The following is a 13,066-nucleotide window of genomic DNA, read 5'->3' on the forward strand; positions in this document are numbered from 1 at the left end:
CATTTTAGAATTCCAAACCTGGTTTTTACCCTGAATTCAAACTAAATCTTAAGCCGTGATTTAAATTTTGTAATTGGAGTATTGTAAAGTAGTATTATAAATTAGTGTAAAGTATTACTGACCAATTCTGCAGAATCAGAATCATATTTATTGCCAAGTAAGTGAGAGTCTCCCATTACTAGGAATTTATTTCGGTGGAATGGTGCAAACATACAAGTCATTCTAATACACTGTTGAAATGATGGGCCAACTCATGTCCCGTGTAACACATGCAGGAATCTGAAGAAACAGAGTACAACAAAGTTAACCGGAGTTAATCGGTGCGTGTCAGCTACTGCTGCACAAGGCACCGAGCGCCCTCTGCTGGCCAACTCTGTATTTATTGCTCAGACTGCAGAATAGACTATTAATAGTTATGTAACGTTGATTAAAACTAACTATAAAAATAGATGGGGGGGGGGGGGGGGGGGTCTACTATTTTAACTAAGGCATATATATTATAGTATCACACTCTCCCCCACAAAATTAAATGTCTCTTGACATTTCTGTTTACCCAATATGGTCTCTCATAGTTCTATCACACTTCAACAGCCCATGGTCTCCAGAAGACATTACTCTCAACCGCATGAGTCTTAATTACTTTGCAGTCTCTCTGAACCAAAGTTGGGGGGGCCTAAAGTGTCTCGTCTCGTCTTCCTCCGCTTATCCGGGTCCGGGTCGCGGGGGCAGCATCCCAACTAGGGAGCTCCAGGCCGTCCTCTCCCCGGCCTTGTCCACCAGCTCCTCCGGCAGGACCCCAAGGCGTTCCCGGACCAGATTGGAGATGTAACCTCTCCAACGTGTCCTGGGTCGACCCGGGGGCCTTCTGCCGGCAGGACATGCCCGAAACACTTCCCCGGGGAGGCGTCCAGGAGGCATCCTGACCAGATGCCCAAACCACCTCAACTGGCTCCTTTCGATCCGGAGGAGCAGCGGTTCTACTCCAAAGTGTCATAACTTAATACAGTGGGTTGCAGTATCAGTGGCGGCGCCAGGGGGCGCTATAGCTACCCCTGGATTAGTCATTGCACCCCCATAGCACCCCCAAGTAAATATTAGCTTTTTTTTTTTTTACAATTTAATTTTAATTTAACGTGTGGATGTGATAATATTTAACATACAAAACAAAAATAATCAGTAAATTATCATATATATATAGTAAAAACTTAAACCAAAACAGGAAATTGATGTTAACCTTTGACCTCATTTTCCACCTGCAAACGAGTGAAAGGTAGAGCTAGTGGTAAAATGGATCAGTTTTTGTCGCCCAAATTTCCACAGGTTCTTTCAGAAACAAATAAATCTTTGGAAGTGATCTCAGACCAACAAAAACCTATGCATCTGGATGAAGAGAGTCAACCCTCAACCGCCGCAGCAGTCGAGGGTTTTGCAGCTGGAAATGCTAACGCTAATGTTAGCTAACCTTGCAACACTATAGATGGTTTTCTGTGTGGCTGTATGTGTTTATGATTTCATAGAAAAGTCAACAATTGTTCATATGTTTATGATGTATATTAATGATTGTTTCAGGAGTTGTTGAGGTTTTGTGCACGCATGTGTATCTGCTAGTGTTGAAGGCGTTTTAGAGAACAATAGGTACACATGACCACTTCCTTCATAGCACCTGCAGAAAAACATTTCTGGAGCCGCCACTGTGCTGTATTAATTCCAGAGAGATGGCGGCGCGCACAGACTCAGCGACTCACGGCTCCCAGCAACTAGGCACAATTGTTTGTCTTTTAGGTTGTCTTGTTTTATCAGCCCACTTCTGCCATGGACTTATTAAATACCCACCCCAGGAGATATTGGCCATCGAATCTCAGCTAAATACTAAAGTAACAGTTGAATTCACCCGGACATACAATATTCCACCAGATAGCCAGACCAGCCGGAGCTCTGTGGACTGTTGTTAGCTCTGCTAGGCGTAGTAGACGGCGCAGAGACAGGAAACAGAAGTGAGGCTGCCAAGCAGTTCTACTAGCACAACTAAAGAGGAAACCACACCGCCCGCCGCTACCATCCATTCTGCTCCTAAATGCCCAGTCTCTTGCCAACAAAATGGATGATCTGCAATCACAGCTTGCTTACAACCACACCACTTGTGATTGTTGTTTGCTGATTATTACAGAGGAGGAGGACTCTGTTTATGTGCATGAAGACTGGTGTCAAAACAGCAGAGTAATAAATACCTTTTGCTCATCAGACTTAGAGGCTCTGTCTGTCCAGTGCAGACCATTCTATCTGCCATGGGAGCTAATACTAGTCTTTGCTACTGCTGTTTATATCCCACCTAATGCTAACGTTAGCGCTACACTCATCCAGCTTCATCACTTTTTAACCAACCAGCAGCAGGCTCATCCAGATGGAGTACACATAATAGCTGGGGACTTCAATAAAGCATGCTTAAAGACTCCCCAAACTCCACCAACATGTCAAGTTTGCAACCCGGGGTAAAACACTGGACAGTGTATATACCAACATCTAGCATGCTTATAGAGCTACACCCCTTCCCCGTCTTGGACAGTCTGACCATCTCTCCATGTTTCTCATCCCACCTTACACTCCTCTCAGGAAACAAACAAAGCCCACAACACACACCATCACCACCTTGCCTGCTGAAGCCCTCCTACAGCTACAGGACTGCTTTGCCTGCACAGATTGAAGTGTGTTTGAACAACAGGACCTGGAGGCACACACAGAGACGGTGCTATCCTACATCAGAACCTGTGTAGAAAATGTCACAGTGACCAAACTGATTCGGATCTTCCGAAAAAGAAAGCCCTGGATGACATCAGAGGTCCAGGCTCTAATCAGAGCCCGCAATGTTGCCTTCAAGTCAGGTAACAGCAACTTGTACCGCATAACTATTCTGAGGAAGGGCATGCACCAGGAAAAGAGAGTCTACAGGAGGAAAATAGAAGACCTTTCACAACAACAATCCCCGAAAGATGTGGAAGGGGATTCAGACTCTGACCAACTGCAGAGGCCACACTCTGTCCAACACTGGCAGCAGCAGAACACAGGCAGAGGAGCGAAACAACTTCTTTGCTCGTTTTGAAACCACTGCCCACCCACTTTTATACCCCCCCCCCCCCCCCACACACACACACACACACACACACACACACAACGTGAGCACCCCACTCCTCCCTCTCTCATGCTCCAGGAAGATGAGGTGAGAAGAAGCATGAGAGCAGTAAACCCCAGAAAAGCTGCCGGACCAGACAGCATACCGGGGATCGTGGTCAGGGAGTGTGCCAGTGAGCTGACAAGTATCCTCACCAAGTTTTTTAACGTATCCCTGTCTCATGCTTCAGTCCCAAGCTGCCTCAAGTCTACAAAAATTATTCCCATCCCCCCAAAAAATCTTCCATAGACAGCTTCAATGATTATCGACTGGTTGCCCTCACACCTGTAATCACAAAGTGTCTGGAGCGACTTATCTCCAACCACATCCAAACCTGTCTTCCCACCTCCTTCGACCCCTTCCAGTTTGTCTACCGGGGAAACAGATCAAGAGAGGATGCCATTGCCCTGATGCCACACACAACACTGAGCCACCTAGAGACCAGAGGAAGCTACGTCAGGATGCTCTTTGTTGACTTCAGTTCAGCTTTCAAAACCATCATCCCAGACATTCTTATCTCAAAACTGCTGAGCCTTCAGATCCCTCCCTCCACCTGCCACTGGATAAAAGACTTTCTCACAAATCGTCCACAGCATGTTAAACTTGGCTCCCATCTCTCCTCCTCCATCCTGCACAGTACTGGCTCTACTCAGGGCTGTGTGCTGAGCCCCCTACTGTACACTCTGTACACATCGGACTGTACCGCATCCCACCCATCCACTGCCATCTTCAAGTTTGCTGATGACACCACTGTGGTCGGCGTCATCACAGACGAAGATGAGGCAGCATACCGGGCAGAGGTCAAGGTGTCAAGGTGGTGCTCAGATAACAACCTCACTCTGAATATACAAAAAACAAAAGAGCTCATTCTGGATTTCAGGAGACACAGTCACACACACGCCCCTCTCCTCATAAATGGAGAGCATGTGGACCGTGTCCCCTCCATCAGATTCCTTGGCACCATCATCTCTGCTGACCTGTCCTGGTCTGCCAACACCAGAGCTCTGGTAAAAAGGCTCAGCAGCGGCTGCACTTTCTCCGGGTCTTGCGAAGGTGTGGCCTGAATCAGAAACTGCTGCTGGCTTTCTACCACTGCTCCGTGGAGAGCACCTTCACCTACTCTACGAAGAAGGACAGATCTCCAGTGAACCAGGGTATGAATGTTTGTTCAGTCTTTTTTTTTTTTTTTTGAACAACTCTCAACTATTTGCTAACTGTAAGATTCAGCTTCATTCCAGCATTATTTATCTTTTTACAATAAATGATTATTTTTGCTTGTGTGAGGTGTGCAGGACTCTGCCAGCAGCTGGAGAGAAACTGCTTCAAGGTCTACCACATCAAATAAAAATGTCTGAAAGTTTACAAAAATAAATTGTCTTAAAAACTGCTAAAAAATAGATACCAAGGTTCAAACTTTTTTAAGAATAGATGCATTACAGTTCAAAGTTTAAATTGTTCATTCCAAACTGTTTGCCCAGTAATTTTGAAGTTCCTGTTCAGTAATAAATGTAAAAAATTCAAATCCATTTTTTGCTTTTTTCACTTTTAAGCAGATTTTTTAAAGGCCTTAATAGAAATAAATTCTAAATGTGGCAAGGTGGAGAAACGAGGGCCCGGGCGGGATTCGATCCCCAGACTCCCGAGTGAGAGTTGTACGCTATAACCAGTCAGCCAAAGGGACATCCCCTTGGTCAAGTAGCCAGGGTGCATTATCAATCGGGACATTGTGACAGAACGCTCACACTGTCACATAAATACAAACCATACACTGAAAGCTGAGGTTGTTCTGAAAAAGTGAGAGAGTTGCACGCACTTTGCACTTTTTATTACAATTTTACAGCCATAAGATAAAAAAATACCAGGCGGCCCTGTTATAATTATGGTCATAAGAGGGTTATTAAGACGGCGGGCACAAACAGGAAGTGATTGGTAGTCATTCCACTCCAATCCAGTTGGTGGCGGTAATGCACCAAATTGTTGTTTGCCAAGTGTCATAAGACCACAAATAATAATAAGAAGGGAGACAGCAGCATTCATAATAAATTCAAAGCGATAGTCAAAACATTAAGCATGAAATGGAGTTATCCTAGTGGCTCCATTTTCACTTCTGAAAGTGACGTTGTTTTTCGATGTAAACATCAAAAGGAAGCAGAAAGGAAAGACAATGGAAAATGTTTAAAGGGGGGAAAACAGACCAAAATGGAAAATGGAAAAAAAAAATAACTAAGGCTAAAGCACAGGAACACTGACAGGAAAAAGAAAGCAGAGCAAATACTGAAAGCGCTCAAAGGGAGAGAAATACAGGAAAAAAGAGGAGGACTAATAAAAAGGGAAAATAACTCATGTCAGAAGAGGGGAGAGTTTCGCAAATCCAGTTAAAGGTAAGATTGTCGAAAATTTAGTGTAAGGGGCCCCATATCTGTGTTCACCTTGGGCCCCCAAATTGCTAAATCCGCCTCTGCCTGTTGCCCTCAGGGCGCTGCTTCAGGTCAGTTAAATCACATACCACCAGACTTTCCAACAGCTTCTTCCCTTGGGCCATCAGAACATTCAACACAACAGCACCATTCAACCCCCACATCCCCGTCAGTAATGTGGACTAATCTGTTTTAAAGCCTTTTAAATCGTTGTTTTAGCAGATCTGAATCACTGGTTACACTGCACTTTCTTGGTGTTTGCTAAATGTTTTTAAATTGTTATTAGTCCTCTATGGTTTTGATATTCATTGTTATTTATTGTCTTGTGCACTGTTGATGGCGGACCATCTGTAATTGAATTGCCATGAGCAATTACAATAAAGTCCATTCTATTCTATTCTGCTGTCTATGTCTCTGAGGTCACTGTCGGACAGACTCAGTCTCACCTGTACTTGCAGTTGGGATATCAATCACAACCTTACCACTCCCTGGCCTGCTGAGGTCGGGTTCAGCATTAATAATCTATTGAAGTACCATAGTATGTAAAGCATTTCTAAATATGCTTCCCCGGCCCTTTTTCTTGAACATAACCCTTTAGGGCCAACGGCTATTTAGACACTTCGACTTGCATCATAAATGATGTTGGTGTGCCCTTTCACAGACTCTTAGAATTACAAGATTTCACCCAACCAATCATCAGAGATCAAGCTAGTCACAGTTTGCACCATGGTCCCATTCAACCAATCAGTGCGGGGCTATAACGCGCCAAATATTGGTGTGTCTGCAGAGCCAGAAAACTGCTCGGTCTCCTCTCGTGTTTAGGGTCAGATCTCCAAAACTAACAGTGCTAGATTTATGAAACTCTCACATCACAAGGTGGACTAGTTGTGCTAAATAAGGATATATGTGTTGTAAATGTTGATGGAATCATAGCATGAAAATCAAACCTACCATGTTTGAAAATACGCTCTGAACAAGGAAAAGAAATTATGAATATTTTTAGGTAAAATCAGTTGTTTTTAGACATGATCAATTACATAACAATTACAATATCTAACAGTTTTAAACTAAGATTTCTATGGAAAATGGAGGACGACAGTTATTGTGCCAGCCAATCTCGCCATCGATGAAGAAAAATGACGTTGAGGAAGATCTTCAAATATAAAATGTTAGAAAATATTATAATAATCTATATTTGATCAGAAATTATATATATCATGCAATACCTTTCTAAAAAATCTACAGTAATCTGTTTTTATAAAATAAACTATATTATTTAATAATTGTGATATGTTTTGTATTATTCTACAGTGATATAATTGTTTTAAAATTAGCTTGATTTTTCTAAAGTGTCTTATAATAATTTATATTATTAAAAAATCACGTTCATTTAACTTGTTCATTTGATTTTATTTTGGAATTTTGTTTACCGGAACAGGGCCAATGTTCATATTTGATCACTTCATTTTCTCTGATTTTCTGCATGAAGATAAATATTTTAGGAAATTGTAACAACAGAAAAACACTTTGGTTATTTACTACAATAAACACACTCATTTCAATGAGTGCCCTATAAAGGGTTAAGGACACTTAATTAACAGTAACTGTCACGTGTAGGAGGTGGAGATGGTGGACCATGTCTGGATGAGCTGAGCAGGAGGTAAAAATGCAGGCTTCAGTAAAAGTAAAAATGGTTTAATGGCAGAATGGGATGAACAGGAACACCAACAAACAACAACAACAATGAACTGACAAAGGACAGGGGCAAAACAGGTGGTTTAAATACAGAGGGCTAATTAGGGAAACATGGACAGGTAAACGAGGGACAGGTGAGTACAATAAGGGTAATCATGGCAGGAGGGGAACACAGACAGGCGGGCAGGGGCAGATTGTGACAGTAACATTAATAAAGGGACCCTTATTGTGAAGTGTTACCAAAATCTCTGTGATTAGGTTTGGTAAACAGATGAACTAATTTAACGGGACTTTTTTCTTTCACGTGGATCATTATTCAGTTCCAGGTTTGATTTCAAGAGAGCACTTCCTGGTGGTGATCAGGCATTCATCATTAGACCTCATTCACATTACTGTAAATCTCTAATAGTCGAGCTGTCATTACTTTGGAATTTGCCAATTCAAAATCCTGCAAGCCAACTTCAGGAAAAGGCAAGGCAGCTTTGTTTATAGAGCACATTTCAAACATTAAACTATTCAATGTGCTTTACAATCATCAGGATATGATATGAAAACACATAAAAACACAAATTAAAGTACACACAGAATTACAGTTTAGGGCTAAAGGAGAAGACAAAGTTACAGCGCAGATTACAGTGGAGACGATGCAGCATAAGAAACAATTAATTTAAAGGCTGATGAGTACATTAGGGTTTTTAGTTTTGTTTCTCTCAGTGACATCCCTACTCTGGCATCCTGTGAAGGATCCAGTTCAAAATCTGAGTGTTTTTTTCCCCCCAGAGTGAAACATAACCACTTTATTAGTCAGATATTTTGCACTTTTGACTCGGATGCTTATAAATCAGCTGTGATTGGGCCTTCCCGAGGTTTGGACCATAACAGAGGAGTTTATCGTTACAGATAAGTGCCTTCTAGTTTTATGTCCTGGTTGAGTTGAGCATCTTGTTTTTATCTAATGATACCCCCAACCACAGCTTCATTCTTATTCATCTTTCTTATCTTTATCCTTTCATGTTAACACCATTTCCTGAATGAAACTATGAAGAGACATGTAAGCATTTTTTCCCAATTGAGTCACTAAAAGTTTTTCCTTCCATGTAAGGTGATATTACCAGAAACATTCATATTTGCTAAATGGCATGATAGTGAGAAGATAATTTTCCTAATTTACAAGTGTTTACATATACTAAGATTATTATGCATAAAATGGGAAACCCCAGTCTGGGGTTTCCCATTTTATGGGGTCCCCAGATGATGGCTTTACAAGCATAGCTGACAACATTTTAGCTAATTGGCTGTACACTTTAACCCCACAGCTTCCTTGTGTGACATCACAGGGAAAATAAAAAAGAAAAAGGCCCAAATTCCAGGAAGGGAAAACTGTCCACCTCCACAACTCAGGTTCATCTGAGTGGAATTTCCAAATTGCCTAAAGGTGTCAGATTTACCTGTTCAGACAATTATATGAACGTATTAGCACTTTGAGATTTGAACATAGTTCTCAGGATGAGATCTGGTTCTGTGTCCCAGACAGTCATTTGTTTTAGTGCAGAATGTGAGTCTCCACCCCAAAGAAAACATGAATAACATTGTAAAGGAAGATATTGTTTCTATAGTGTTGTTATCCACAGTTATGAGTTAGCATAATTGTGGAAAAAAAGCCACATTACCATTTTGAATCAACACAGGGACAAAACCCTTTTTCGTGACACATCCTGTCATCTCATGAAACTAAATTGGCACTCTTCAGCCATTGTTACCTTTGGAGGAAGAAAAGGAAGCTGGAAAACCCGAGAACACCATCCCAGCTCAAAGTACGGGGCTGGCAGAGTCATGCTGTGGGTTTCTTTTGCTGCACAACTCAAAATAGATCGCAACACAAGATAAGAAAATGATGCGGAAATATTGAAGCAACATCTCAAAACAGCAGTAAGATGAAGCTTAGGTGCACTTTTTTTCTTAAATGAACAATGGGTCGAAATATGCAGCCAGGTTAGTTTGTGAAAGCTGGAAAGGCAGCAGACAAACCTGACTTAGTTACACCAGTTCTGTCAGGCACAGAGGTCTCAAGGGAGTAGGTACTAGGCAGAGGTGTGGACTCGAGTCACATGACTTTGACTCGAGTCATTATTTTAATGACTTCTGACTTGACTTGATAAATTCTATAAAGACTTACGACTTGACTTGGACTTGAACGCCAATGTAACGATGTTACGTAGTGTATTGTGGGGGGGGGGTTTAATTATGACCAATAAGATATGAGGATTCTATATAAATATAGAATCTCAACCTGATTGATCTTTGAATGTTTAACCAGAAGAGTTTAGGATTTTTTGCTTATTCAGTGACCATAAACAGACTTCGTATTATTTCAGACAGAGTCAAGTATATAATTAAAATAAACTTTGCTTTCTAGACTAATTATAATACATGACAAGCTATGAAACAATGTGATGGATGTATATGTGTGGATGGAATGTGATGAGTGATGATGGAATGTGATTTTCATCAGAACCTTGTATCTGGAAGAAATTGTGAGTTCTGGGTGCAAAAGAATTTGGTCTGCTATAAACTAGAGTTGATTATTAATAAAAGAGCATCAGATGCAATCTTGTCGTGTCTACGTACCCTTAGGAGACCCTCTTTTGGATCTGAGATGTCTGGGGGTCAGGTGACCCCAAGGCATTGGAGTTCGTGGATTAAACGCAATGCGACCAGGTCAGTCCAGAGTCGTCTCCAGGTCACAACAGCATGAAGGTTAGTTGCGTCTAAGAATGGACTCTTAAAGAGCAAGTCACCCCCTGCCAGATTCTTACTCAACTCCCACTTCCTGTTTGAAAAATGCAACAAATGCTATTGCCTAGCAGACCAAGAGGGCGGAGCCACGAACAAATACGCACACTCACGACATTGTGACATCATAATGTACCATCTAACATCATAGTGTACCTCTTAGCCAATAGCGATGGCAGATTTAAGTTCAAATGCAGTGCAGAGTTTTTACCTGACGACGGTGCATCACTGACTGTTTTAGGCAGAAAATGTATTTTTACTAAGATTAACTAAAGTGCCAAATTATTGACTGAACGTGTCTACAGAGCAATTAGACACTCATTTATATAGTTTATCAGCAAAAAAAAAGTTGATTTGAGGGTGACTTGCTCTTTAAGGAGTCGTGGCTGAGTCAGCTTTGCAGCGTAAAAACAGGTTTTGACGGCTTGTCAAAAGCTTTGATGGTTCAAAAAGTTTTCCTCCGGATTGGCCACGCCGAAGTTCTGCTCAAAACTCAACTCAGCTCCACTGAACTGCAGAATCTTCTGGGCTTTAGGAGACAGAATAGAAACTCCACTCAGATTTTGCAATTACGTCTGTAGATGACCGGATACTGAAGAGGTCAAACTGTAGCTAAAAAATGACCCTTTCTGGACGTTGCACCAATGACTTGTGACTTGAATCGACTTGCATCTGTTGACTTGATGATGACTTGAGCATATTTGATATTTTAGCACAAAAGTGGCACGACATGGACAAAAATCACTCTTCGTTCTGGGTTTGATCTTGTTCTGCTAACTGCAGCCGCACTTTGTTTATAATCAGTTTCAGTTGCGCTTTCTGCTTGTTTGAGAAAATAAGTTGGACAGATGACTTAAATATGACTTGAAAATTCAAAGTTAAGGACTTGGACTTGACTTGGACTTCCACATCACTGACTTTGGACTCAACTTGGACTTGGTTGTCTTTGACTTGGACTTGACAAGAGACTTGACTGGAAAGACTTGTGATGTACTTGTGACTTGCAAAGCAGTGACTTGGTCACACCTCTGGTACTAGGGTTTAAAATGACTTATCAACTCTATTTCATTTGTATAGCGACTTACAGACACCAAGGAACTTTTCAGAAACAATAAAACAAGTAACATGATGAAAACAGATAAAGAACTCAGGTAAATGCCAAACCATAAACGTTGGTCTTTAGCCTTGTTTTAAAAACCATCATAGAGGTAGAAGCCCTTATGAACAAGGGAAGTTCCTTCCATAACTTTGGACCTGCTACTGAGAAAGCCCTATGCCCTCATCTTCAAGTGAGACCTTTGAACTGAGAGGAGCAAAAGGTTCTCCGAGAGAAGCGTCCAAGCAGGGGCATAAGACTGAAATAAGGCTGCACCAACCAATTTAAAGTTTGAAAAGCCATTAATCTAGCTTATTCTCATTGAGACCCAGAAAGTTTCCAGACACCCACGTCTTGACTTCAGCCAAACACTCCAAGAGTCTGTTAATAGGGCAATCACCTGACTTATCCAGGGGCAAGTACAGCTGGCAATCATCGGCAGAAAGATGAAACTTAGTGCCAAACCTATGCAGCATATCACCCAAGGAAAGAATATTAATTGAAAATAGAAGGAGTCCTAGTATCAACCCTTGCGGGACCCCCCTTTGATGAAAAACAAAAGATTGCTAATCGGTTTAAATGGTGTGTACAAACTTCTGATTTCAAATGTACACAAACATGTTCAGGCTTTGGTTGATCTTGGAAGGATCTCATCTTTTCATGCAAGATTTAGGAGATGTGACACCTTCAAGCATAATTTCACTTTCAGAAAAACAATTTAACATTTTTATACTGATAGTAGTCACAAAAGCATAGTTTAAACACTGCAACCATAACTGTGGTTCATCGAATCATCATCTTACTTAGTCACTTTAAGGGAGGTGGGATTTTTGTGGATCTCTTGCCAGTCATACGTAGACAAAATTATTAAAGTTGCAGATTTTATCTCAAAAAGCCTCCATAAAAGAGATGTTAGAACACTGGATGACACTAAGCGTAACACCAGAGGCGAAGACTCCATCGATCATGGTTTTCCGAGCTGGTAAGAATCTTGTATTACAGATTACAGTCCCTCTGCTGTTTCTATCTTTAAACAAAGCTGCATGAAAAAAATAAGTTCAGTGTGGGCAAACATTGTGAAACGCTGAAACTTTCCCATGCTGGCTGCAGATTGTTACGTTGCATGTGCGTTTGATTCTGATTATTCCTCTTCTGTGTGCTCTGTCATGCTGCAGTTGCAGTCCTTATCTTGGAATGCATGCTTTTTGTGAAGATATCCTGCCAGCCTGTCAGGAATGAAGACCAGCAACAGGCCTTGAAAATGACCACCAAAATGACACTGGACAGAATAGCAATCATGCACTACAACCTGGTAAGTCTCTTGATGCCTAATTTCATTTAGATTAAGAGTTTAAATGTCTTACCTTTGATTTACCAAATTTTTATGAATTAAACTTATGAAAACAAAAAATGTTGCTTGAAATTAGGTCAACAATATATAACTATTGCGATCACATAAGACATTTGCTGCTTTTGCTATATTTTGATCATTTCAGTTTAGACTTCTTTTATTATCTAGGGACACAACATTTTTATTCTTCATTATTTATTTTTAAAAAGTTGTCAACATTATTTTTTATATTGAATTAGTACAAATTTTTATGTTTATGAGGTCTGGCTAACCTGAAATAGCTAAATAATGTTTATTTTTTGGAACACCAAATAAAAATTTGTGTCTCCGGAGGTTAAGCCCCTCATTGAGAGCATCAAAAAATACGAAGACTGTTATCCTGCGGGGGTAGGCTAATTATGGTCAAATAGTTGCTATCAGGATATTTAAACAATCAGAAAAAATTAGATACTTGATTAAAGAAAGTAAAAAAACAACATGTATGATCAGTGATTAATAAAAAAACTGCCTCTTTAACACCTAATTCTTTTGTTTTCCACCTATTTTGC

This window comes from Nothobranchius furzeri, chromosome 17 (assembly GCF_043380555.1).
Source record: "Nothobranchius furzeri strain GRZ-AD chromosome 17, NfurGRZ-RIMD1, whole genome shotgun sequence".
Lineage (NCBI taxonomy): Eukaryota > Metazoa > Chordata > Actinopteri > Cyprinodontiformes > Nothobranchiidae > Nothobranchius > Nothobranchius furzeri.